Source organism: Cherax quadricarinatus, chromosome 19 (genome assembly GCF_038502225.1).
Source record: "Cherax quadricarinatus isolate ZL_2023a chromosome 19, ASM3850222v1, whole genome shotgun sequence".
In the NCBI taxonomy this organism is placed as follows: Eukaryota; Metazoa; Arthropoda; class Malacostraca; order Decapoda; family Parastacidae; genus Cherax; species Cherax quadricarinatus.
The window spans coordinates 16,285,613-16,311,774 of record NC_091310.1 but is presented as its reverse complement, the minus strand read 5'-3'; positions in this window follow the sequence as shown (position 1 = coordinate 16,311,774).

Genomic DNA, 26,162 nt, shown 5'->3' with positions numbered 1-26,162 from the left:
GCCTCCAGCCTTCTCCTCGCTGCAACATTCATCACCCACGCTTCACACCCATATAAGAGCGTTGGTAAAACTATACTCTCATACATTCCCCTCTTTGCCTCCAAGGCAAAAGTAACAAAGTCTGTAGATTGTAAGATTTTACTGCTAGATTAAGGCGTGACTATAAGTATCAATGGCAGTGAGGTTTGTATCGAGATGTCATTGACATAAAATGCAAAGTGTGTGGACAGAGACAGCCATACACTGGAGCATTATATCTTAGTGTCAAAACTTCCAACGTTTCAGAGACGTCTCTATGTCAACCGTATATGCACCTCATTGTTAATTTTAAGTTTTCTGAAATCTTCATTATGTATCCGGATTTTGAATCAACTAGAATCACAAGATGAACACATTGTCTTCATAGAGACTGCAACCCAGTTATAACCAACTTTTATTATTTTTTTTCTAGTGGTAATAAGATATAATTAGTTTTAGATGGTATTCCTTACTCTACTGTGTGCAGCAACTATATTAAGAAAATGAAAACAAATGCAATAATTTTTTAAGACTGTATTTCATACTCAACTGTGTACAACTATATGAAGCAATGGTAAAATACTGAATGACTTGGATTTCTTTCTAGTGATCACTGCTTAGCAGGGGTCTGACAAGACCCTTTATAATCTGTGATCCTGTTTTTATTTATTTTTTTTTTGCGCTGCCGCTCAGAGGATGAGCCTGAGGTGCATAAACTAGCCTCTCAGGTGGAACACCTAACAAGTGAGTGGGGTGGGATGAAGTACCGGGAGGACTGGGAAGTGCGTGAAATGAGCAGGGGCGGGTGCAGAGTGCTGAGATGTGGGTGGAGAGAACTGGGGTGTTGGTCGACTGGTATTACAACCCAGGTACTCAAAGGCCTGTTATCCTGGGTGTAAAGGGAGCAAAATAAACCTCAGAAAAACTTTCAATTATATTATCTTTCATCATGTAGAGACAGAAGTATGAACACTATATACACTATGTACAGCAATAGTTATTAGTGCATGCCACGGTAATCAAGACATAATTGAAGCCAGTAGAATGCAGACCACCGTGCTTCAACCAGCTCTCGAATGGAAATGACGAGGGTGAAAACGTGAGTGGTATCCACGTCACCTTCACAATTGCCAGATCCACAATATGATTGGCTGAACCTAGATACTGATCTGACGATGGGGCCCCATTAGATCGTTAGATCCTTGTTATCTGATTCACTGTTTGGGGAGGCAGCCTGTGTGTGTTAACATGCTCCAAATTAAGATTACATACTCTTTGCATGCAACAACTGAGCAGTGGGTGGGTAAAATGCTTCGTGGAGAGGGCACGGGATGGGTGAGGAGTGTCGGGGTGGGATAGATAGGGCACTGGTGTGGACAGAGGTGTCAATGATATGACTAAATAATGCTGTGAAATGAATGGTGGGCCAGGGTGTGCATGAAGAAAATTAAGTTATTGGTGGAGAGGGCGTGAGTGTGGGTAGTGAGGGCATATGATGGAGTATGAGTAGGGAAGATGTGGGTGGGAAGAGCTGTGATGTTGGTGGGGAGGGCAGGTATGGGTGGGTAGATGTGGGGGATGAGAGCTGTGGTGTGGGTGGAGAGGGCAATTGTGGGAGTGTGGTGTAGGCAGCTAAAAGGCCAGAAGAAGGTTAATAAACATAATTTAAAAGGTCATGTGACAGTGGCTTCACAATGGTAAAGAACGTGTGGACCTTACTGGCAGTTACTGTAAAGGTCATATTGATATTTAGTTTAAGTTTTATTCCATAATTTAAATGTTATTATTTGTTTATTCAGTAATTATATCTGCAACATCTGAAGTTGAGAGATAACAGACACAGGAATAGATATTTATGTTTTATAGTTAACGATAATTTATTATGCATAATGTATATTATTTAATATTTGAGCGTATGAGTGAAGGTTAAGCGCACGTATAAATTATTTTTCATTTAAGCTGACTCTTCAAGTACAGGAATACTAGTGCCCAGTTGTTGCTACCTACTGCATTTTTATATTTTTTATCTGCACCAGATGTTGAAATTTCCTTTGTTAAACTGAAAAAACACCATAAAACCTCAGATTTTTTTTTATTTTTTCATTTTACTTTTTCCTCATATATTTTATTTCAAACTGTCAATAAAATTGGTTTGATAAAATTGATAAATTATGGCAAAATAGCCCCCGAAATAGAACATAATTAAAATAAAAATATTTCAATTTAAGATATACATTCATTTAGGGTTCGAAGCTGACCAGAAGAGGCATTAACTGGTAATTACGTGGTAAATAATTTCCTTAATAAAAATTGGCAAATTGAAATTTATACAGTTCAGTGACAGTGACAAGTTCTTCTATAATGAATTCCACACATAGTAAAAATATAAAGGCGATCAGAAAAGGTATTCTTTATTGACCCGAATTCAGCAAAACTTCAAAATTTTCTCTTAGTGAGACTCAAATTATGGAATGTTACCCTCCGTATAGAATGCATCGCCAATAATAATTTGAACCCAATCAGAAGCAGTCTTTGGTTATTGAATAAAAACTGAACAGCAGAATTTATTCATTATAATTGGCGAACTGTAACGTATGCCAAACACTGGCCGTATGAGGTAACTACACCAAATGTAAAAACTTGAAGTTGACCATATAAGACAATCTTCAGTTAGGGCACAAATTCCAGCAATTCCAAGTGCGGCTGCGCTCAAATGAAACTTAATATTATGTCCCTATGAGGCACCACCCATTAAACATTGTAGAAATTCAGAAGAGATAAACCGAAAATTATTTAACATGCTTTAACGGTAATTTAAATTTCGCTCTATACAAATTTGAATTTCACTTTCCACTGTCATCGTATTTTTTTTTCTCAACTTTCTATGAGTGTTTGAAGCTCTGCCACCGAGAATTTTTAGTTATCAAAGGCATTGCAGAATGCTGGGAATGAGCTCAACAAGTTTAGTCATAGGGCAAGTGAATATACCGGCTGTTCCAAAAATTTGTTCTTCGTTACCGTAGCTAGTGCTCAAACTTTGAAGCCGAGTTATGAGCAAAATAAAATCAAAATGATGAAGAAAATAAAACAAAAATTAAAAGAATTCAAGCAATCTCTTAAAGGTCCCCCTCTGATATACATAAATATAATAATAACGAGAAAAAGAAGAACTAGAAGGAGGAGGAGAACAAAAGGAAGAAGAAGAAGAAGAAGAAGAAATATTGTAGTGAAGCTATTACTCCATGCTGTTTCAAAAATCAACATCATGTTTATTAGCATAAATTATTAAGCACGAGCCTGAAACAATCTATAGTCAGATTTATTGTTAAAGTTTCAGTTACCTTTTCTTCTACTTAAAAAAAAACAAAAAAACAAAAAAAAAAACAAAGAATATATGGAAAAATATCAATAACCCAATTTAAGAAAGTATAAATATCATTGTTCAATTTAGGCCTAGACTTTACTATGGTGGATGGCAACCTCTGTTAAAACACCTAATAAATTTTTTGCAAGATTCAGACTGTAGCCTTTAACCGATTATTTATACTTTATTAAAATAAGTTACCTCAAAACCTCAATGAGTCATTTAGCGCCGAACCTTTCATTCGAAAAGCATTTTTGTTAAATTCGATAAATAATTTTGATGTATACTGCCTACCGCCAAAACAATTTTTTATGCTAGTTACACTTCTGATGACACTTCTCTTTGACAAATATTTATTATTTAATGACTTCTTCAGTTAGTTTTTGGAGAAGTGTTCAGTCTGTGGGGTCAGACTGCGCAGAATTTTTGACGACTGAAGAAATATTCACGCAATTAATACCAGCTATAGTCTTTACCACAGCCAAAGGTGTTCAGCCACAGTCCACGGTTTTCAGCACATTTCACGTTGTTCGGTCACAGTCCACGGTGTTCAGCCACAGTCCACGGTGTTCAGCCAGGGAACGTGGTAGGCGCTGAGGTGCGACACTCAGCGACACTCTCCCTTAATTAAACTGTTTTCATTCTATTACACTTCGTTTGATTATGCCAGACATTCATTCATATTTTTCATCCCCTGCCTACAAAAATAAGTCTACTCCATCAATATCAGCACAAAACTCTCAGGACGCCTCTCATCCTACAACAGCAGTATTCAATACCTATCTCCTCTCAACAGTCCTCGTCTAGCCCACTGTTTGCTCTCAATTAACAGAAGGGATACAACAGAAGCTGAAGTGTGGTAGTAAATACATCTGGCCTGTCACACGTGGGAGAGAGAATACTGTTGTTGAGGGAGGCTGTTTGGCGTATTGTTGTTATTGATGGAAGTTGCTTAGCTTACTGTTGCTGGTGAGCGAGGCAATATGTCTTACTGTTTTTTGGCGGAGGAGGCTGTCCACCTTACTTTTCTTGGCGAGGGAGACTGTCTAGCTTACTGTTGGTAAGAGACGCTGTCTGGTTTACTGCGGTTGGTGACGGAGGCTATGTGGCTTACTGTTGTTAGAGGTTGTTTTTCTTCTGTTGTTGGTGAGGGAGTCACTCTAGATTACTGCCGTTGTGGGTGGCATGAGGCTTACTGTGGCTTACTGTTGTTGGTGAGTGATGTAATCTGGCGCTCTACTGTTAATAAGAGTAAATAACGGTTGTTGGTGTGGATATTATCTGGCCCATTGCTGTTGGAGAATGATACTAGCTTTCCATTGATGGTGAGGAAGCTGGGCTTATGTTATCAGTGAGGAAAAAGGAAGAAGTGAGAGACATTCTGCTCTTGTTAGGTGATTCTGTTTTGCTATTGTTGGCTAGTGATTCTGGTCTATTTTTGTTTGGCTGTCTGTTCGTCAGGTAGGCTGTATGGCTTATTGAGTTTGATTAAACTGAATGTTTAACTCTGTTCTTAATGAGACATACTTTCTACTGTACTTCTATTGCGGGAACCATCTAGTTTACTGTTAGGGAAGCTGTATAGCTTGTCTGGCTTAGTGTTTTTTTTATGACGGAGATTGTCTAGTTTACTGTTACTGTTGGGTGATTCTGAATTACTGTTGTTGGTGAATAAAACTGGTTTACTGTTGTTGAATAGTGATTCTGTGAGGCTGTCTGTTAATAGTTGACGCTGAGGATGGCTGCTTGGCTTTCTGTTGTAGGTGAAGAAAGCAATTGAACTTTATGGTTTTGGTTAGACAGGATGTCTTGCTTACTGTTGTACGTGAGAGTGGCTGTCTAGCTAACTGTTCTGTAGGATGCATTTAAATTTGGTTGGAGAGGGAAGCTGTTTAGCTTACTGTTGTTCTGACGTGGATAACCTATATTCTGCGGTAAGACTGAATAACTGTTGTTGTGGATTGTATCTGGGTCTTAGACGTTGTTAAATGGTAATGATTTACTGTTCTCGGCGAGGAAAACTGGTATGCTGTTAAGGAAAACCGGCTTACTCTTGTTTATAAGAAAAACCGGCTTACTCTTGTTGATAAGGAAAACCGGCTTACTCTTGTTGATAAGGAAAACCGGCTTATTCTTGTTGATAAGGTAATCCGGCTTATTGTTGTTGATAAGGAAAACTGGCTTACTGTTGTTGGTAAGCAAAGTTGGGTTGCTGTTGTTAGTGAGGAAGGTTGTCTGGCTTACTCTTATTGTTGGGTGATTCCGTGTTACTATTTTTATTGAGTTTTGCTTTTTATTGACTTTTTGCTTTTATTGAGCTTTAGCTGAAGTTTTACTGATTTTTAAAATCTTGGAATCGTTGGATTCTGGTCAGTTACTAAAATATGCCCCTACTGGTCGGCTTCAAACTTTAACTGTTAGTAGGCTTTATTGAAAGAAAGCTTAGCGTTCATTTTGAGCTATATAAACTTTAATTTGCCAATTTTATTTAATAAATCCATCCTCATGAAATAACTATAGAATGCCTCTTCTGATCGGTTTCAAACTCTGAACGCTGGTGTATCATAACTGCAAGTCTTTCTGCATCAATCGTAATTTGTGTGGGTGCCAATTTGAAAATTTATTAAAAAAAAAATTCAAATTGGATTTTCTTAAGTAATAATCAAGTTTTTTTTCTCATCGGATTGTAGATAATTTGAAATGCAATGTAAACGAGAAAATTGAGAAAATAAGAATTAAAAATTTTTGCGCAGTGTATTTCTCAGCAATTATTATCATTAATTTCTCTAAAATATTCGTCTGTACCTTAAGATTACCTTATTCTAAGATTTTGTTTCCATGTGATAACTTGAGAAATCCACCGTGAGGCCTGGTCTCAGACCGAGCCGCGGGGGCGTTGCCCCCCCGAAACCCTCTACAGATAAACTCCAGGTAATGATCGGCTTTATATGATCAACACCAGTGTCAACCCTGGGAGAAGGTTGGTGTAGTTAATGGTGGGTGTAGGTACCATTTCACCACATTTAATCTCAAAATGGTATTTCAATTCACATCGTATTACATGTCAATGTTGGTGAGGTTCTCTTCCTCCAAGAAACTGAACTTATCCTCCACTTTCTTTGATCGAATCTGAATGCATTACATTTCACAGATGCTGAATAACCTCCACTGGTTTAGCGCTTCTCCCTGATGAAAATTTGACAATTATGACCATCATTTTTTATCGGTTGTGCCATCTTCTGAAATGCTTCGAAAATTTGTTTGCTGAAGGCGTAAATTTTGTTGGATTCTTTGCAATGACTGTAGAATGCTTCTTCTGGTTGCCACTAGACTTATAGAGCTTCTGTGTTTCGTAAAAGGAAGCATCGCCTCGATTTTAGGTAGATTAAATATTAATATGCGACACGACAGGAGATTGTCTCTTTTGATAGTAAATATCATTGTTTGATTTAATTCGGGTATACTAAGTAAAAAAATTCATGTTAATTTATTTGCACGTAGCATCTGTGGGTATTCAAAAACATTGCAAAAATATATGTATGTTATACACCCAAAGTTTTAATAAAACTTACAGTGTTGCTTTTGTTCATGTTTGCTTTCTTAAACCTTCATAAAGCTTCCTTTATTACTTGCATGTTTACTTCCTGCAAATTTTTTAGGAGTGATAAAAAAGGAAAATTGACAAATTATGGAAAAAAATGTTTTCTTACCAAAAAAATAGTGCATAATTCTGGAAACATATTGATGTAGTCAGCTTGTTTCTATCACATTTCTAAGTATGTTTTACGAAAAATGTAATTTTTTTGTTCTTGGTATCATCAAAAAGACATGGTGGCAATTCTTTTTATTTATACTTCAAAGATTACGATTTTTATAATTGCTTCATTCTAAATAAACTACATTGCAACTTCTCTGAGGACTCAATTCAAGTGCAGGGAGTGATAAGAGCTCAGTCGCCTGTGGGCTGTCAACATAAGTCGAGGTTTGCAACATACTGAAATGTTGCGTGCCATGACCATAGAGTTTTACAGAAAAACGATATATGTAGAACTCGGGAATAAGTTATTGATATTATTTCCCTTTTTTCTTGAAAAGTATTAATAGCAGGGTCATGATTTTTGCACACGTTTTTGAGTAATGACGGTTCTACTACCATGAACAGGGGATTTGCAATATTTTTTACCGCTGTGTCTTTACTGATTTCTTTTCTCCCAAAGAAGTCCTTAACAGTCCTCCCCAGAATTTTCCAAGTGTAGATTATGATGCATCTTTCTCGCTTAGTTTCCAAAGAGTACAGTTCGAGGAACTTCAAGCATTGGCAGTCCACTTTTAAATGTAAGTTTCAACATTTTTTTTAATGCAGTCTATTAACATTTTTGCTCAAACGACGTTGGTACCAAGATTATCTAGCCCTTATTTGATGTCAATTACGTCTTACCAATTTTGTAGATGAGGGAGAGTTTTATGCCCTATAGAATAGGCACTATTTATTTTTTTCTGTCCTTAAAGGCAAAAAGTCAGTATAAACACAGTTTGTAGGCTTCCAATGTGCTCAAAGCACAGTAAAAATTTAATTGAAATTGGACCAAACACAAAAACAATGATTTCTATTGCACATCCCTTTTTAAACGTTTATAAGTCTTATTTACAGAAAAGATTAAATTTATTTTGTTCAGTGATGGTCCCAATTTTTAATTTATCTATGGAATATACCAGAAAATTCGAAATATCGATTTGTTATGTGATAATTTCTGAGTCTCTCACCTAAATGCCTTCACTCGTCGATGCTGATAACTTGATAATGCAAATTCTGAGCAGCTTTAACCTTAAAATACTGGTATATTTCAAGATTTTGGTCTATCTGAGATAAAAGAATTCCTTTTCAGCTTGGCTTCAAAGTTGGTGTTTATTAGTGGAAGGTCTGAATCAGTTTATGGCTGTGTACGTCTTAATCTGCCAACTTTCTTGAAGATATTTGGATGTTACTCTGGACGTGATAACTTGTGAATACCAAATCTGAAGCACTTCAAATCTTCAACGTTAATGCTTTTTTTGCATTAGAAACTTGTAGCTCAGTCTGCACTATCATCACGAGCATTGACGTACAGGCTCTGGGGTTCCGTAATACGTGGATACCTTTCTAGGATAGTACAGTGACTGAAACACATCTAGTCGGTATTACACTTATGATGAAAGGAAAGAGCGGCTCCAGTTCCTGACATTCAACCTACTACTGCCCTACCAGGTTCTTAAAACATGGGCTGTGAAGTATTAACCAAGTTTCTTATTTATTTTTAAGACAAATTAATCAGTGGGTGAAAAAAAAATTAGGTGAGGTAGTTCACACCCCGAGTGTTCCAAGAAGGAAATAAAGCAAGAACACATTGTTCGAGCTTCTTACTGCTGTGAGTGTGGCGTTAATTGCCAATCACGAGAGTGGTTCTCTACAGAAGAGTAGCAAGAGCCAGTCAAGGAATACGACTTTGCAACGTAGTGAAAACATAAACTACTTTATTCACTTCGTAAAACTGTTTCTCTTCACAATACTATTGGAAGACCAAAATATCTTTTCCTCAGGTCAAACCTCCCGGTGAGAAACCTGATCAACAAAGCATTTGTTGATAATCTAGTGTATGCACAAATGCCAGGTTGATTAAAAAGTTCCCTGAGGATCTTACCAAGTTAGCTCTTCAAGAAAACCTGAGACCTAGTGGTAAGGAATGTTAGGGTTGAAAAGTCTTGAACCCCTTACAAAACATAAATTAGCGTTTTCAAGATATTTTGCGGCGATAAATGTAAGGAAATTCGCCATCCATACTCATTAAAATAAAAAAAAATTAAGGTGTTATATATATATCTTCCTATCTGTGTGTGTGTGTGTGTGTGTGTGTGTGTGTGTGTGTGTGTGTGTGTGTGTGATGCCGAATAGGCCGAACTCCTTAAAAAATTGAGTTTTTAAAAAAAATTACAGAAAAACATTTTTTTAATTAACAGTGATGTTAAAAAATGTTTTGACCAAACCTAATTTAAAAACCTCAACTAACTTACTCTAACCTAACCGTTTCCTTTACTCAAATTCTAGTAAATAAATCATACATCAGTTTAAATTTAATATTAAAATCAATAAGATATATTTATTCTTCATGTTCTTATTGATGTTTCCATACTGCATATTTTTTTCCTCACCTTAATCGGCTTTTTAGACCAAATTCACTGGTTCTCTCTTGCTCAATGACATTTGTATATTATACCTTAATTTCAGTTCATACATAAATATATAAATATATATGTTGTGCCAAATAGATAAACATGGTCAATTAGAAAGAACTCATTTAAAATAATGTCCTCTCTAAAAAAATTCTTTTATACGTTTAAAGATATATTTTTCTTTCATTTAAGTTAATGTAAAATTTAATTATTTTGTACCAAAAGAACCTTAGAAAACTTACCTAACCTTACTATAACAAGCGCAATTTAACTTAGCCTCATCCAAATTATATATATATATATATATATATATATATATATATATATATATATATATATATATATATATATATATATATATAGGCTAGAGCGTCATGTGATTTTCGCTCGCCATGAGGCGGGCCAAAACTACATGGGTTCGAATCCTCGGCTATATTTTTTTTTATTTTTTTTTTTTATTATCACACTGGCCGATTCCCACCAAGGCAGGGTGGCCCGAAAAAGAAAAACTTTCACCATCATTCGCTCCATCACTGTCTTGCCAGAAGGGTGCTTTACACTATAGTTTTTAAACTGCAACATTAACACCCCTCCTTCAGAGTGCAGGCACTGTACTTCCCATCTCCAGGACTCAAGTCCGGCCTGCCGGTTTCCCTGAATCCCTTCATAAATGTTAGTTTGCTCACACTCCAACAGCACATCAAGTATTAAAAACCATTTGTCTCCATTCACTCCTATCAAACACGCTCACGCATGCCTGCTGGAAGTCCAAGCCCCTCGCACACAAAACCTCCTTTACCCCCTCCCTCCAACCCTTCCTAGGCCGACCCCTACCCCGCCTTCCTTCCACTACAGACTGATACACTCTTGAAGTCATTCTGTTTCGCTCCATTCTCTCTACATGTCCGAACCACCTCAACAACCCTTCCTCAGCCCTCTGGACAACAGTTTTGGTAATCCCGCACCTCCTCCTAACTTCCAAACTACGAATTCTCTGCATTATATTCACACCACACATTGCCCTCAGACATGACATCTCCACTGCCTCCAGCCTTCTCCTCGCTGCAACATTCATCACCCACGCTTCACACCCATATAAGAGCGTTGGTAAAACTATACTCTCATACATTCCCCTCTTTGCCTCCAAGGACAAAGTTCTTTGTCTCCACAGACTCCTAAGTGCACCACTCACTCTTTTTCCCTCATCAATTCTATGATTCACCTCATCTTTCATAGACCCATCCGCTGACACGTCCACTCCCAAATATCTGAATACGTTCACCTCCTCCATACTCTCTCCCTCCAATCTGATATTCAATCTTTCATCACCTAATCTTTTTGTTATCCTCATAACCTTACTCTTTCCTGTATTCACCTTTAATTTTCTTCTTTTGCACACCCTACCAAATTCATCCACCAATCTCTGCAGCTTCTCTTCAGAATCTCCCAAGAGCACAGTGTCATCAGCAAAGAGCAGCTGTGACAACTCCCACTTTGTGTGTGATTCTTTATCTTTTAACTCCACGCCTCTTGCCAAGACCCTCGCATTTACTTCTCTTACAACCCCATCTATAAATATATTAAACAACCACGGTGACATCACACATCCTTGTCTAAGGCCTACTTTTACTGGGAAAAAATTTCCCTCTTTCCTACATACTCTAACTTGAGCCTCACTATCCTCGTAAAAACTCTTCACTGCTTTCAGTAACCTACCTCCTACACCATACACTTGCAACATCTGCCACATTGCCCCCCTATCCACCCTGTCATACGCCTTTTCCAAATCCATAAATGCCACAAAGACCTCTTTAGCCTTATCTAAATACTGTTCACTTATATGTTTCACTGTAAACACCTGGTCCACACACCCCCTACCTTTCCTAAAGCCTCCTTGTTCATCTGCTATCCTATTCTCCGTCTTACTCTTAATTCTTTCAATTATAACTCTACCATACCATACCATTTTTGCACTCTCTTTTATCCTTTATACAAAGGAACTATGCATGCTCTCTGCCAATCCCTAGGTACCTTACCCTCTTCCATACATTTATTAAATAATTGCACCAACCACTCCAAAACTATATCCCCACCTGCTTTTAACATTTCTATCTTTATCCCATCAATCCCGGCTGCCTTACCCCCTTTCATTTTACCTACTGCCTCACGAACTTCCCCCACACTCACAACTGGCTCTTCCTCACTCCTATAAGATGTTATTCCTCCTTGCCCTATACACGAAATCACAGCTTCCCTATCTTCATCAACATTTAACAATTCCTCAAAATATTCCCTCCATCTTCCCAATACCTCTAACTCTCCATTTAATAACTCTCCTCTCCTATTTTTAACTGACAAATCCATTTGTTCTCTAGGCTTTCTTAACTTGTTAATCTCACTCCAAAACTTTTTCTTATTTTCAACAAAATTTGTTGATAACATCTCACCCACTCTCTCATTTGCTCTCTTTTTACATTGCTTCACCACTCTCTTAACCTCTCTCTTTTTCTCCATATACTCTTCCCTCCTTGCATCACTTCTACTTGGTAAAAACTTCTCATATGCTAACTTTTTCTCCCTTACTACTCTCTTTACATCATCATTCCACCAATCACTCCTCTTCCCTCCTGCACCCACTTTCCTGTAACCACAAACTTCTGCTGAACACTCTAACACTACATTTTTAAACCTACCCCATACCTCTTCGACCCCATTGCCTATGCTCTCATTAGCCCATCTATCCTCCAATAGCTGTTTATATCTTACCCTAACTGCCTCCTCTTTTAGTTTATAAACCTTCACCTCTCTCTTCCCTGATGCTTCTATTCTCCTTGTATCCCATCTACCTTTTACTCTCAGTGTAGCTACAACTAGAAAGTGATCTGATATATCTGTGGCCCCTCTATAAACATGTACATCCTGAAGTCTACTCAACAGTCTTTTATCTACCAATACATAATCCAACAAACTACTGTCATTTCGCCCTACATCATATCGTGTATACTTATTTATCCTCTTTTTCTTAAAATATGTATTACCTATAACTAAACCCCTTTCTATACAAAGTTCAATCAAAGGGCTCCCATTATCATTTACACCTGGCACCCCAAACTTACCTACCACACCCTCTCTAAAAGTTTCTCCTACTTTAGCATTCAGGTCCCCTACCACAATTACTCTCTCACTTGGTTCAAAGGTTCCTATACATTCACTTAACATCTCCCAAAATCTCTCTCTCTCCTCTGCATTCCTCTCTTCTCCAGGTGCATACACGCTGATTGTGACCCACTTCTCGCATCCAACCTTTACTTTAATCCACATAATTCTTGAATTTACACATTCATATTCTCTTTTCTCCTTCCATAACTGATCATTTAACATTACTGCTACCCCTTCCTTTGCTCTAACTCTCTCAGATACTCCAGATTTAATCCCATTTATTTCCCCCCACTGAAATTCAACAAGTCGGCCGTCTCCCACCGAGGCAGGGTGACCCAAAAAAGAAAGAAAATCCCCAAAAAGAAAGTACTTTCATCATCATTCAACACTTTCACCTCACTCACACATAATCACTGTTTTGCAGAGGTGCTCAGAACACAACAGTTTAGAAGTATATACGTATAAAGATACACAATATATCCCTCCAAACTGTCAATATCTGAAACCCCCCCTTTAGAGTGCAGTCATTGTACTTCCCATTTTCAGGACTAAAGTTCGGCTATATAAAATAACCGGTTTCCCTAAATCCCTTCACTAAATATTACCCTGCTCACACTCCAACAGCTCGTCAGGTCCCAAATACCATTTGTCTCCATTCACTCCTATCTAACACGCTCCCGCACGCTTGCTGGAAGTCCAAACGCCTCGCCCACAACACCTCCTTTACCCCCTCCCTCCAACCTTTTCGAGGACGACCCCTACCCCGCCTTCCTTCCCCAACAGATTTATACGCTCTCCATGTCATTCTACTTTGATCCATTCTCTCTAAATGACCAAACCACCTTAACAACCCCTCTTCAGCCCTCTGACTAATACTCTTATTGACTCCACACATTCTCTTAATTTCCACACTCCGAATTTTCTGCATAATATTTACACCACGCATTGCCCTTAGACAGGACATCTCCACTGTCTCCAACCGCCTCCTCGCTGCAGCATTTACAGTCCAAGCTTCATACCCATATAAGAGTGTTGGTACTACTATACTTTCATACATTCCCTTCTTTGCCTCCATAAATAACATTTTTTACCTCCACATATACCTCAATGCACCACTCACCTTTTTTTCCCTCATCAATTCTATGATTAACCTCATCCTTCATAAATCCATCTGCCGACACGTCAACTCCCAAATATCTGAGAACATTCACTTCTTCCATACTCCTCCCCAATTTGATATCCAATTTTTCTTTATCTAAATCATTTGATACTCTCATCACCTTACTCTTTTCTATGTTCACTTTCAACTTTCTACCTTCACACACACTCCCAAATTCGTCCACTAACCTTTGCAATTTTTCTTTAGAACCTCCCATAAGCACAGTATCATCAGCAAAAAGTAACTGTGTCACTTCCCATTTTGTATTTAATTCCCCATAATTTAATCCCACCCCTCTCCCGAACACCCTAGCATTTACTTCTTTTACAATCCCATCTATAAATATATGAAACAACCATGGTGACATTACACATCCCTGTCTAAGACCTACTTTTAGCGGGAAATAGTCCCCCTCTCTTCTACACACCCTAACCTGAGCCTCACTATCCACATAAAAACTCTTTACAGCATTTAGTAACTTACCACCTATTCCATATACTTGCAACAGCTGCCATATTGCTTCCCTATCCACTGTATCATATGCCTTTTCTAAATCCATAAATGCAATAAAAACTTCCCTACCTTTACCTAAATACTGCTCACATATAAGCTTCAATGTAAACACTTGATCTACGCATCCCCTACCCTCTCTAAAACCTCCTTGCTCATCTGCAATTCTACATTCTGTCTTTCCTCTAATTCTTTCAATAACCCTACCGTACATTTTTCCTGGTATACTCAGTAAACTTATTCCTCTATAATTTTTACAATCTCTTTTGTCCCCCTTCTCTTTATATAAAGGGAGTATACACGCTCTCCGCCAATCCCTAGGTACCTTCCCCTCTTTCACATATTTATTAAACAAAAATACCAACCATTCCAACACTATGTTATCCCCTGCTTTTAACATTTCTGTCATGATCCCGTCAGTTCCAGTTGCTTTACCCCCTTTCTTTCTACGTAATGCCTCACGCACCTCCCCGACACTCACATCCTGCTCTTCTTCACTCCTAAAAGATGGTATACCTCTCTGGCCAGTGCATGAAAATACCGCCTCCCTTTCTTCGTCGACATTTAAAAGTTCTTGAAAATATTCTCGCCATTTACCCAAAACCTCCATCTTCCCATCTGCTAACTCCTCTACTCTGTTTTTAACTGACAAATCCATTTGCTCCCTAGGCTTTCTTAACTTGTTTAACTCACTCCAAAATTTTTCCTTATTTTCATTAAAATTTCTTGACAGTACCTCTCACAATCTATCATCCGCTCTCCTTTTGCACTCGCTCACCACTCTCACCTTTATTTTACTCTCCATATACTCTGCTCTTCTTAAAACACTTCTGCTTTGTAAATACCTCTCATAAGCTTCCTTCTTCTCTTTTATCACACCCTTCATCATTCCACGAATCACTCCTCTTTCCTCCTGCACCCACCCCTCTATAACCACAAACTTCTGCCCCACATTCTAATACTGCATTTTTAAAACTATTCCAACCCTCATCAACCCCCCCACGACTCATATTTGCACCAGCCCCCCTTTCTGCCAATAGTTGCTTATATTTCACCCGAACTTCCTCTTCCCTTAGTTTATACACTTTCACCTCCCTCTTACTTGTTGTTACCATTTTCCTCTTATCCCATCTACCTCTTACTCTAACTGTAGCTACAACTAGATAATGGTCCGATATATCAGTTACCCCTTTATAAACGTGTACATCCTGGAGCCTACCCATCAACCTTTTATCCACCAATTCATAATCTAACAAACTTTCATTACGTGCTACATCATACCTTGTATATTTATTTATCCTCTTCTTCATAAAATATGTATTACTTATTACCAAACCTGTTTCTACACATAGCTCAATTAAAGGCTCCCCATTTTCATTTACCCCTGGCACCCCAAATTTTCCTACTACTCCCTCCACAACATTTTTACCCACTTTAGCATTAAAATCCCTATCCGCACGTATACTCACACCTCGGTTCAAAACTCCCCACGCATTCACTCAACATTTCCCAAAATCTCTCTCTCTCCTCTATACTTCTCTCTTCCATAGGTGCATATACGCTTACTGTAACCCACTTCTCACATCCTTCATTTTACTCAACATAATCCTTGAATTAATACATTTATAGTCCCTCTTTTCCTGCCATAGCTTATCCTTCAACATTATTGATACTCCTTCTTTAGCTCTAACTCTATTAGAAACCCCTAACTTAATCCCATTTATTCCTCTCCACTGAAACTCTCCCACCCCCTTCAGCTTTCTTTCACTTAATTAAAGCCAGGACATCCAGCTTCTCATTCATAACATCCACAATCATCTCTTTATCATTCGCACAACATCCACGCATATTCAGACTTCCCACTTTGACAGTTTTCTTATTATTCTTTTTAGCAATTTTTACAGGAAAAGGGGTTACTAGCCCATTGCTCCCGGCATTTTAGTTGACTTTTACAACACGCATGTCGTACGGACGAAAGATTCTTATTCCACTTCCCCATGGATATAAAAGGAAAATTAATTAGAACAAGAACTAAGATAAAATCAAAGAAAACTCAGATGAGTGTGTATAAATAAACGTGTAGTGTGACCTAAGTGTAAGTAGAAGTAGCAAGACTTACCTGTAATCTTTTATATTTATGAGACAGACAAAAGACACCAGCAATCCTACCATCATGTGAAACAATTACAGGCTTTCGTTTCACACTCACTTGGCAGAACGGTAGTACCTCCCTGGGTGGTTGCTGTCTAACAACCTACTACCTATATATATATATATATATATATATATATATATATATATATATATATATATATATATATATATATATATATATATATATATATATATATTACATATATAATGTCACAATAAACACCTGCTGTCACAATATGTAGAACATCCACTGTGAAAAAATAGCGAAATTTAAAGCGCTTTCGAGACTTCTCACATTATCAAGGAACTATAAAAATGAAAGGTTAACAGGAAGGCATATAAGGACGAAACTACACCTCGCTGCCAACCCACAACAACTCCTGACTTCTTATGATGATGTAGGTAGGTAGTCAGCGATCCGTGAAACAGCTTATATTCTGCTCAAAAAATTCTCTAATGTACCAAATTTTATTAATTATAAATGAATTCAATTTATATAAAATAAAGAAAATAATCATATTATTTTCATAACTACTTTTTATGAAACCTAAGAACATAAGAATGGAGGAACACTGCAGAAGAGCTACTGGCCCTTTCCCAAGCTACCCCAGAATTTACTCCTGTACCAACAACACCAATCACACCCAGCCCCTTCCACTCATATATTTGTCCAATCCCTTTTTAAAGCTACCCAAGGTCCTAGCCTCGATAACACTGACACACGAAATCGTAATGACAAGATTACAAACAAACAATACCACGGGCTGTGTTAGAACCCTCCATCAGAGAGTCTTAAAACTCCAGACCGTCGTGTTAGCCACAACTTAGTTCGAAAACCAGTACGTACCTATGTAAGTATAAACACATAAGTAGTACAATGTGATCCTTTGGCAACGTTTCGCCCACACGTGTTCACATTTCCACTCTGTCGGTATTTTATACTATTTATTTCCACTTACCTCTGTAGTTCTAAATCCAAATTTATCCAACTTAAATCCATTCTTCTGGTTCTTACCTGGTTCAACACCCTTTGTTTATGCCCGTCATCCACGTATACACTTCGATAATATCTCCCCTCATTCTACGTCTCTGCAGAGAATGGAGATTCAAGGCTCCTGGAGTTCAACCCCATCAAGTGCAAAATCATGAAGATCGGGGAAGGGCAAGGAAGACCGCAGACGGAGTACAGTCTAGGGGGACTGAGAGTACAAACCTCACTCAAGGAAAAGGATCGTGGGGTGAATATAACACCAGGCACATCTCCTGAGGCGCACATCAACCAAATAACTGCTGCAGTATATGGGCGCCTAGCATTCCGACATCTCAGTAAGGAATCGTTCAGGACCCTGTACACCGTGTACGATAGGCATATATTGGAGTATGCAGCACTAGTTTGGAATCCACACCTAGCCAAGCACGTAAGAAAATTAGAGAAAGTGTAGAGGTTTGCAACAAGACTAGTCCCTGAACTAAGGGGCACTGGAGGAAAGGATAGATAGGGGGGATATGATAACGACATATAAAATAATGAGAGGAATCGACAAGGTGGACAGAGACAGGATGTTCCAGAGATGGGACACAGCAGCAAGGGGTCAGTGTTGAAAGTTGAAGACTCAGATGAATCACAGGATGTTAGGAAGTATTTCTTCAGTCACACAGTCGTCAGGCCATGAAATAGTCTGAAAAGTGTGGTGGTGGAGGCAGAATCCATACATAGCTTTCAGAAGGGGTATGATCAAGCTCACAGAGCAGGGAGTGAGTGACCCAGTAGCTACCAGTCAAGAGGTGGGTCCAGGAGGTTTGAATCGACCCCTGCAGCCACAAATAGGTGAGCACAACTAGGGGAGTGCACACACACACCTAAGCTCCCTCGCTCCTAGTCTTAGACAATGTCTCCACAATCAGGGTATAAAGGTAATGTAAATAAGAGTGTTCATTCCACCAACATGATGCCCAGAAATTTCACCCTGAAATTTAAGTGACTCGCAACCTAAAGTTGAGTGAAGCATGTGGGAGGGAAGAAGTGGGGAAGATAAGGGTCTCTTGAGCGAGAGGGAAGAGACAGGGAAAAAGGTGGGAGGGAGGAGTTATATGGCGGGAAAGATCTGAGTTATATTTAAGTGGGCATCACGTTTCTCTAATTTTTCTTATATATCTGAAAAAACTTCAGGATAGATTTTTGTTTCCCTCGCAACCTCAATATAATTTATTCTTTTGACTTTCCTTATGCCTTTATTTCTCTCTTAAATTCAATATACTGAACAATAAGGTGATCCTAAAAAAATCAGATTCGCCTGTAAATCCATCACTTTTCACCAGATAGATGTTTAAGTTTATTGATTACCCATTCAGGGTCATCCATGCTTTATCTAAATTCTCTACGAGCAATATTTGCAGTTTGGTTAGCTCGTACAATGCTTTAGAAGATTTAATAATGGCATCCATCACCATGTTATATTCACTCTGGCCTTCGACAGCCCCTAGTTAAGATAACCAATTTACTCTTTTCAAGTAATCTATTTGTCACATCTAATCTGCAGTGCAAGAAAGAGATGATTGTGGATGTTATGAATGAGAAGAAGCTGGATGTCGTGGCTTTAAGTGAAACAAAGCTGAACGGGGTGGGAGAGTTTCAGTGGAGAGGAATAAATGGGATTAGGTCAGGGGTTTCAAATAGAGTTAGAGCTAAAGAAATAGTAGTAATAATGTTGAAGGATAAGTTATGGCAGGAAAAGAGGGACTATAAATGTATTAATTTAAGGATTATGTTGAGTAAAAGAAGGGTTGGATGTGAAAAGTGGGTTATAGAAAACGTATATGCACCTGGAAAAGAAAGAAGTGTAGAGGAGAGAGAGAGATTTTGGAAAATGTTGAGTGAATGCGTGGGGAGTTCTGAACCAAGAGTGAGAGTAATGGTGGTTGGGGATTTCAATGCTAAAGTGGGTAAAAATGTTGTGGAGGTAGTAGTAGGTAAATTTGGGGTGCAAGGGGTAAATCAAAATGGGGAGCCTTTAATTGAGCTATGTGTAGAAAGAGGTTTGGTAATAAGTAATACATATTTTATGAAGAAGAGCATAAATAAATATACAAGGTATGATATAGCACGTAATGAAAGTAGTTTGTTAGAATATGTATTGGTGGATAAAAGGTTGATGGGTAGTCTCCAGGATGTACACGCTTATAGAGAGGCAACTGATATATCGGATCATTATTTAGTTGTAGCTAGAGTTAGAGTAAGAGGTAGATGGGAAAAGAGGAAAATGGCAACAACAAGCAAGAGGGAGATGAAAGTTTATAAACTAAGGGAGGAGGAAGTTCGTGTGAGATATAAGCAACTATTGGCAGAAAGGTGGGCTGGTGCAAATATGAGTAGTAGGGGGGGGAAGGTTGAAGAGGGTTGGAATAGTTTTAAAAATGCAGTATTAGAATGTGGGGCAGAGTTTTGTGGTTATAGGAGGGTGTGTGCAGGAGGAAAGAGGAGTGATTGGTGGAATGATGAAGTAAAGGGTGTGATAAAAAGAGAATAGTTTATGTTAGGTTTTTACAAAGCAGAAGTGTTATAAGAAGAGTAGAGTATAAGGAGAGTAAAAGAAAGGTGAAGAGAGTGGTGAGAGAGAGCAAAAGGAGAGCAGATGATAGAGTGGGAGAGGCACTGTCAAGAAATTTTAATGAAAATAAGAAAAATTTTTGGAGTGAATTAAACAAGTTAAGAAAGCCTAGAGAACGAATGGATTTGTCAGTTAAAAACAGAGTAGGTGGAACTGATGGGATCATGACAGAAATGTTAAAAGCAAGGGAGTATATAGTGTTGGAGTGGTTGGCATTTTTTAATAAATGTATGAAAGAGGGGAAGGTACCTAGGGATTGGAGGAGAGCTTGTATATTCCCTTTATATAAAGGGAAGGGGGATAAAAGAGATTGTAAAAATTATAGAGGAATAAGTTTACTGAGTATACCAGGAAAAGTGTACGGTAGGGTTATAATTGAAAGAATTAGAGGTGAGACAGAATGGAGGATTGCGGATGAGCAAGGAGGTTTCAGAGTGGGTAGGGGATGTGTAGATCAAGTGTTTACATTGAAGCATATATGTGAGCAGTATTTAGATAAAGGTAGGGAAGTTTTTATTGCATTTACAGATTTAGAAAAGGCATATAATATAGTGAATAGGGGAGCAATGTGGCAGATGTTGCAAGTATATTGAATAGGTGGTAAGCTACTAAATGCTGTAAAGAGTTTTTATGAGGATAGTGAGGCTCAGGTTAGGGTGTGTAGAAGAGAGGGAGACTACTTCCCGGTAAAAGTAGGTCTTAGACAGGGATGTGTAATGTCACCATGGTTGTTTAATATATTTATAGATGGAGTTGTAAAAGAAGTAAATGCTAGGGTGTTCGGGACAGGGGTGGGATTAAATTATGGGGAATCAAATACAAAATGGGAATTGACACAGTTGATTTTTGCTGATGATACTGTGCTTATGGGAGATTCTTAAGAAAACTTGCAAAGGTTATTTGATGAGTTTGGTAGTGTGTGTAAAGGTAGAAAGTTAAAAGTGAACATAGAAAAGAGTAAGGTGATGAGGGTATCAAATGATTTAGATAAAGAAAAATTGGATGTCAAATTGGGGAGGAGTAGTATGGAAGAAGTGAATGTTTTCAGATACTTGGGAGTTGACGTGTCAGCGGATGGATTTATGAAGGATGAGGTTAATCATAGAATAGATGACGGAAAAAAGGTGAGTGGTGCTTTGAGGTATATGTGGAGACAAAAAACGTTATCTACGGAGGCAAAGAAGGGAATATATGAAAGTATAGTAGTACCAACACTCTTATATGGGTGTGAAGCTTGGATTGTGAATGCAGCAGCGAGGAGGCGGTTGGAGGCAGTGGAGATGTCCTGTCTAAGGGTAATGTGTGGTGTAAATATTATGCAGAAAATTCGGAGTGTGGAAATTAGGAGAAGGTGTGGAATTAATAAGAATATTAGTCAGAGGGCTGAAAAGGGGTTGTTGAGGTGGTTTGGTCATTTAGAGAGAATGGATCAAAGTAGAATGACACGGAGAGCATATAAATCTGTAGGGGAAGGAAGGCGGGGTAGGGGTCGTCCTCGAAAAAGTTGGAAGGAAGGGGTAAGGGAGGTTTTGTGGGCGAGTGGCTTGGATTTCTAGCAGGCGTGCATGAGCGTGTTAGATAGGAGTGAATGGAGACGAATGGTATTTGGGACCCGACGATCTGTTGGAGTGTGAGCAGGGTAATATCTAGTGAAGGGATTCAGGAAAACCGGTTACTTTTATATAGCCGGACTTGAGTCCTGGAAATGGAAAGTACAATGCCTGCACTCTAAAGGAGGGGTTCAGGATATTAACAGTTTGGAGGGATATGTTGTGTATCTTTACACGTATATGCTCTTAACTGTTGTGTTCTGAGCACCTCTGCGAAACAGTGATTAGGTGTGAGTGAGATGAAAGTGTTGAATGATGAAAGTATTTTCTTTTTGGTGTTTTTCTTTCTTTTTTGGGTCACCCTGCCTCGGTGGGAGACGGCCAAGTTGTTATATATATATATATATATATATATATATATATATATATATATATATATATATATATATATATATATATATATATATATATATATATATATATGCAATAAGATCACAGTAAACAGGTGATTTCAAAATATGCAAAACAACCACTCTGAAAGAATAGAGAAATTCCAAGCGCTTTCGTGACTACTCACATTATCAAGGAACTATGAAAGTGAAGCATCCAAGGAAGCTATATAAGAGGTCGGCCAGCACCTCACTATCAGATCCCACAACGGTTAAACACGTGAGGCGCGGCGAGCCAACTTGGATAGGTCCTTTGCAAAACTCACCCCCAAGCTATTTATTTGTCCAGTGTATTATTAAATTCTACCCAAATTCTATTAATTATAAATGGATCTAATTTATATAAACCAAAGGAAATATTCATATTATTGTCAAAACTGCTTTTTATGAAACAAGATTCAATTATATTCCTGTCGACCATGGACTTGCTTGATACTACTTTCTATAAACTTTACTGTTGAGTTTGAAGAAAATAACTCATTGCCTTTTCTAGATGTTTTAATTATTAAGGGTAATAATGAATTCAAATTTAAAATTTACAGAAAACCTACAAATAACTGTTCCTATGTCCACTATTATTCCTCGCATCAAGATAGAGTCAAACTGTCTGTTTTCTCATCAATGTTTTTGAGAGCTTTACGAATTTGTAGTCCTGAGTTCATAGATGAGGAAATATCCAAAATTTATGAAATAGGTAATGATTTAAAATACCCAAGAAATATAATTGATAAATCTTTTAAAGTTGCTAGGAACACTTTTTATAATCCAAAAAAGGGCAACCAGCCTTATTCAACTAAAAATATGTTGGTTCTCCCTTACCATGAAAACTTGGTTGATATGCCTTCTCTTCTTAAGACTTTTAATATTAAAGTTGTATTCAAAAATCTTGATACAGTAAAAAAACTTTTGATTAAGAATTCCCCCCAAAATGCTGATGGATGTGTCTATAAGATTCCTTGTAAAATTTGCGATAAAGTTTATTACGGTCAAACTGGTAAAAATCTCGAACTAAGATTAAAACAACATAAATATAGCATTAGAACTGGACAAGATTCCAATGCTCTATTTATTCATGTAAGAGATTTTAACCATCCAATTGATTTTCAAAAAGTTGAGAAAGTAGTATCGAGCAAGTCCATGGTCGACAGGAATATAATTGAATCTTGTTTCATAAAAAGCAGTTTTGACAATAATATGAATATTTCCTTTGGTTTATATAAATTAGATCCATAAATAAATAATAGAATTTGGGTAGAATTTAATAATACACTGGACAAATAAATAGCTTGGGGGTGAGTTTTGCAAAGGACCTATCCAAGTTGGCTCGCCGCGCGTCACGTGTTTAGCCGTTGTGGGATCTGATAGTGAGGTGCTGGCCGACCTCTTATATAGCTTCCTTGGATGCTTCACTTTCATAGTTCCTTGATAATGTGAGTAGTCACGAAAGCGCTTGGAATTTCTCTATTCTTTCAGAGTGGTTGTTTTGCATATATATATATATATATATATATATATATATATATATATATATATATATATATATATATAACAAATTAAGTCCTTTCTGAAATTTTCTCTTATACGTTTAAAGATATGTTTTTTTCATTAATGTTAATGTAAAAAATTTTAATTTTGCACCAAAAGAATCTTAGAAAACTTACCTAACCTTATTATAACAAGAGCAATTTATTTTAGCCTAACCCAACTATATATATATTAGATTTGTTTACAATAATTTAATACTAAACAAACACAGTGAAATATATTTTTTTCGTTATGTTCAGAATGATTCTTGCAAAATTATTGCATACACAAATTTTCACTTGTCCTATATGGCAAGATGAGCGTTGCTATTTAAGCCAAGATCGCAAGTTCTGCCTATTCGGCACGATATATATATCTATATATATATATATATATATATATATATATATATATATATATATATATATATATATATATATATATATATATATACCCAAGATAGATGAGGTCAGGATAATACCGGAAGAACTCGCCCTGCTGCCTCCCCATGACTTAAGTCTCGCACGTGACTTCAAAAAATGAATATAGAAAATTTTATATCGTTCTGAAAATTCTGAAAAGTATTTAATATTTTTGGAAGTGGAGTTTCGACCGCTATTGATAATACTGCTGCTCTAAAATCTTCTTCTATTAATACTACTTCTATAATGCAGCTGATACTAATGTTGTTCCTGGCCAAGCTTAGGCTTGGTTAAAAGCACTTCTGGCAGTTTGGGAGACAAACAGATGATCAAACCTTATTGTCACTATCTTGAACACTATGTGCTGAAGATGGACAGTATAATAAGGTATGTGACATATCAAGATTATCTTATTAATGAAAATAATATACCAGATATATTAACATATTTCCTAAATTTGCTTATAAAAGATAAGCGAACTCAAGATGTATTCCTGTTAATCCTCTGGGGCCTAGTTCCTAGGTCTTTCATGTATCCTTATGCTCTTGCGCTACCGTCCACAGGATGGATGTGGGGTCCACAACAAATTTAGCCACTTCGGTGGCAAAATCTAAATCTGCAAATATTGATGCTAGAAATACTTCCGCTATTAATTTTATTAATGCAACACTGATTTAATACTATGCCCCAAGTAGTTCATAGTCTAACCACAGAACCTCAGTGAACGTTCACTTCTGCACCTAACTAACCTATGCCTCACTTAAGAGTGCACAGGAACCTTGCTGAAGCTGACGCTCCATAATGTTATTTTCTGTTAATCGGCTGCGTTGAACAGTACAAGAACTAACATTCAGGTTCAATGGCCTCTTTTCATAGAGAGGTCATTGAGTTTTTGTTTATTCGGTGCTTATTTATAAAGTTTTTCCAACTCTTCTTTAGTATGTATCCTGTTAGCATTTCACCATTAGAGAGAAATAGTCTAGTACTACGTAACTTACTTACGATTATATTGTATCTCCTTCCTTGGAGTATCACACTACTGTTTTGTGCCATCGACTTGCCTTGCACTTCAAAATGCTCTTGTGATTTGTGGAAAATTTGTGTCTTAAGGATTTCAGCCATTTATCATTTTCTGATTATCCACAGAGACACCACATTTTTTTTTTAATTTTCATTCATTGTGTTTATTTCTTACTAAATATTCAAGCAGTTTTGCTCTTCTCTTCACCCTCATCCAGTTATCTTTGTAATTATGAATACTGATGATTATAATTAAGGTGATGTCTAACTAATGCTTTATATCAATATTTTTGGGGTAGTTTTTAAGCTATGAAATAAAGCATTCTCCTGACTTTGTTGTTAGTTGATACATATTGCTTTGCTTGGTTTAAATAAATAACTGCTGTTGACGAAACATTCAGATTGTTGGAAAAAAAGAATTCATTACCTTATATTCACCAATAATGATTATTTTTCACCTGTACGTCCACTGTGTAAAATATTTCAACTCTATATATACTTTTACAATTTATTCTAGAAAACAACCTTGCAATAAGCTGAATAACAGAAAAAAAGAGTAGAATTTGTACGAAGATTCTGTCTTTAGTGAATCTTGTTTGCAGAGTGTATCTTCCATTAAGTGGATTAAAACCAAAAAATATATTTCCACCAAAATGTAAAGGTGTGATCATTATTTTTTCTTGTTTCTCCTACTTTTTTTTTCTTTTATAGCACAACAGCGCCTTATATTAACAAGCGTTAATACATCGTAAAACTCGTGCAAGAAGTAAGTTACCTGTTGCAGCTGGTATTTCAGCAAATAATTCTCAGGTTCAGCCTCACGGCCTAATTTAATATTATACTATCTTCTTTAAAACCTACCCAAAGTGGTGAGGCTACTTAACCTTTCTTACCTCCTTCCAGTTTACTCACAACCATTTTTACTGTTCTATCCTCCTCCCGATTCCGTCCCTCCACATTCTTGACATCCTTTTTATGCCTCAACAACCTCGAAAAATATTGTCCTTGATTTCATGAT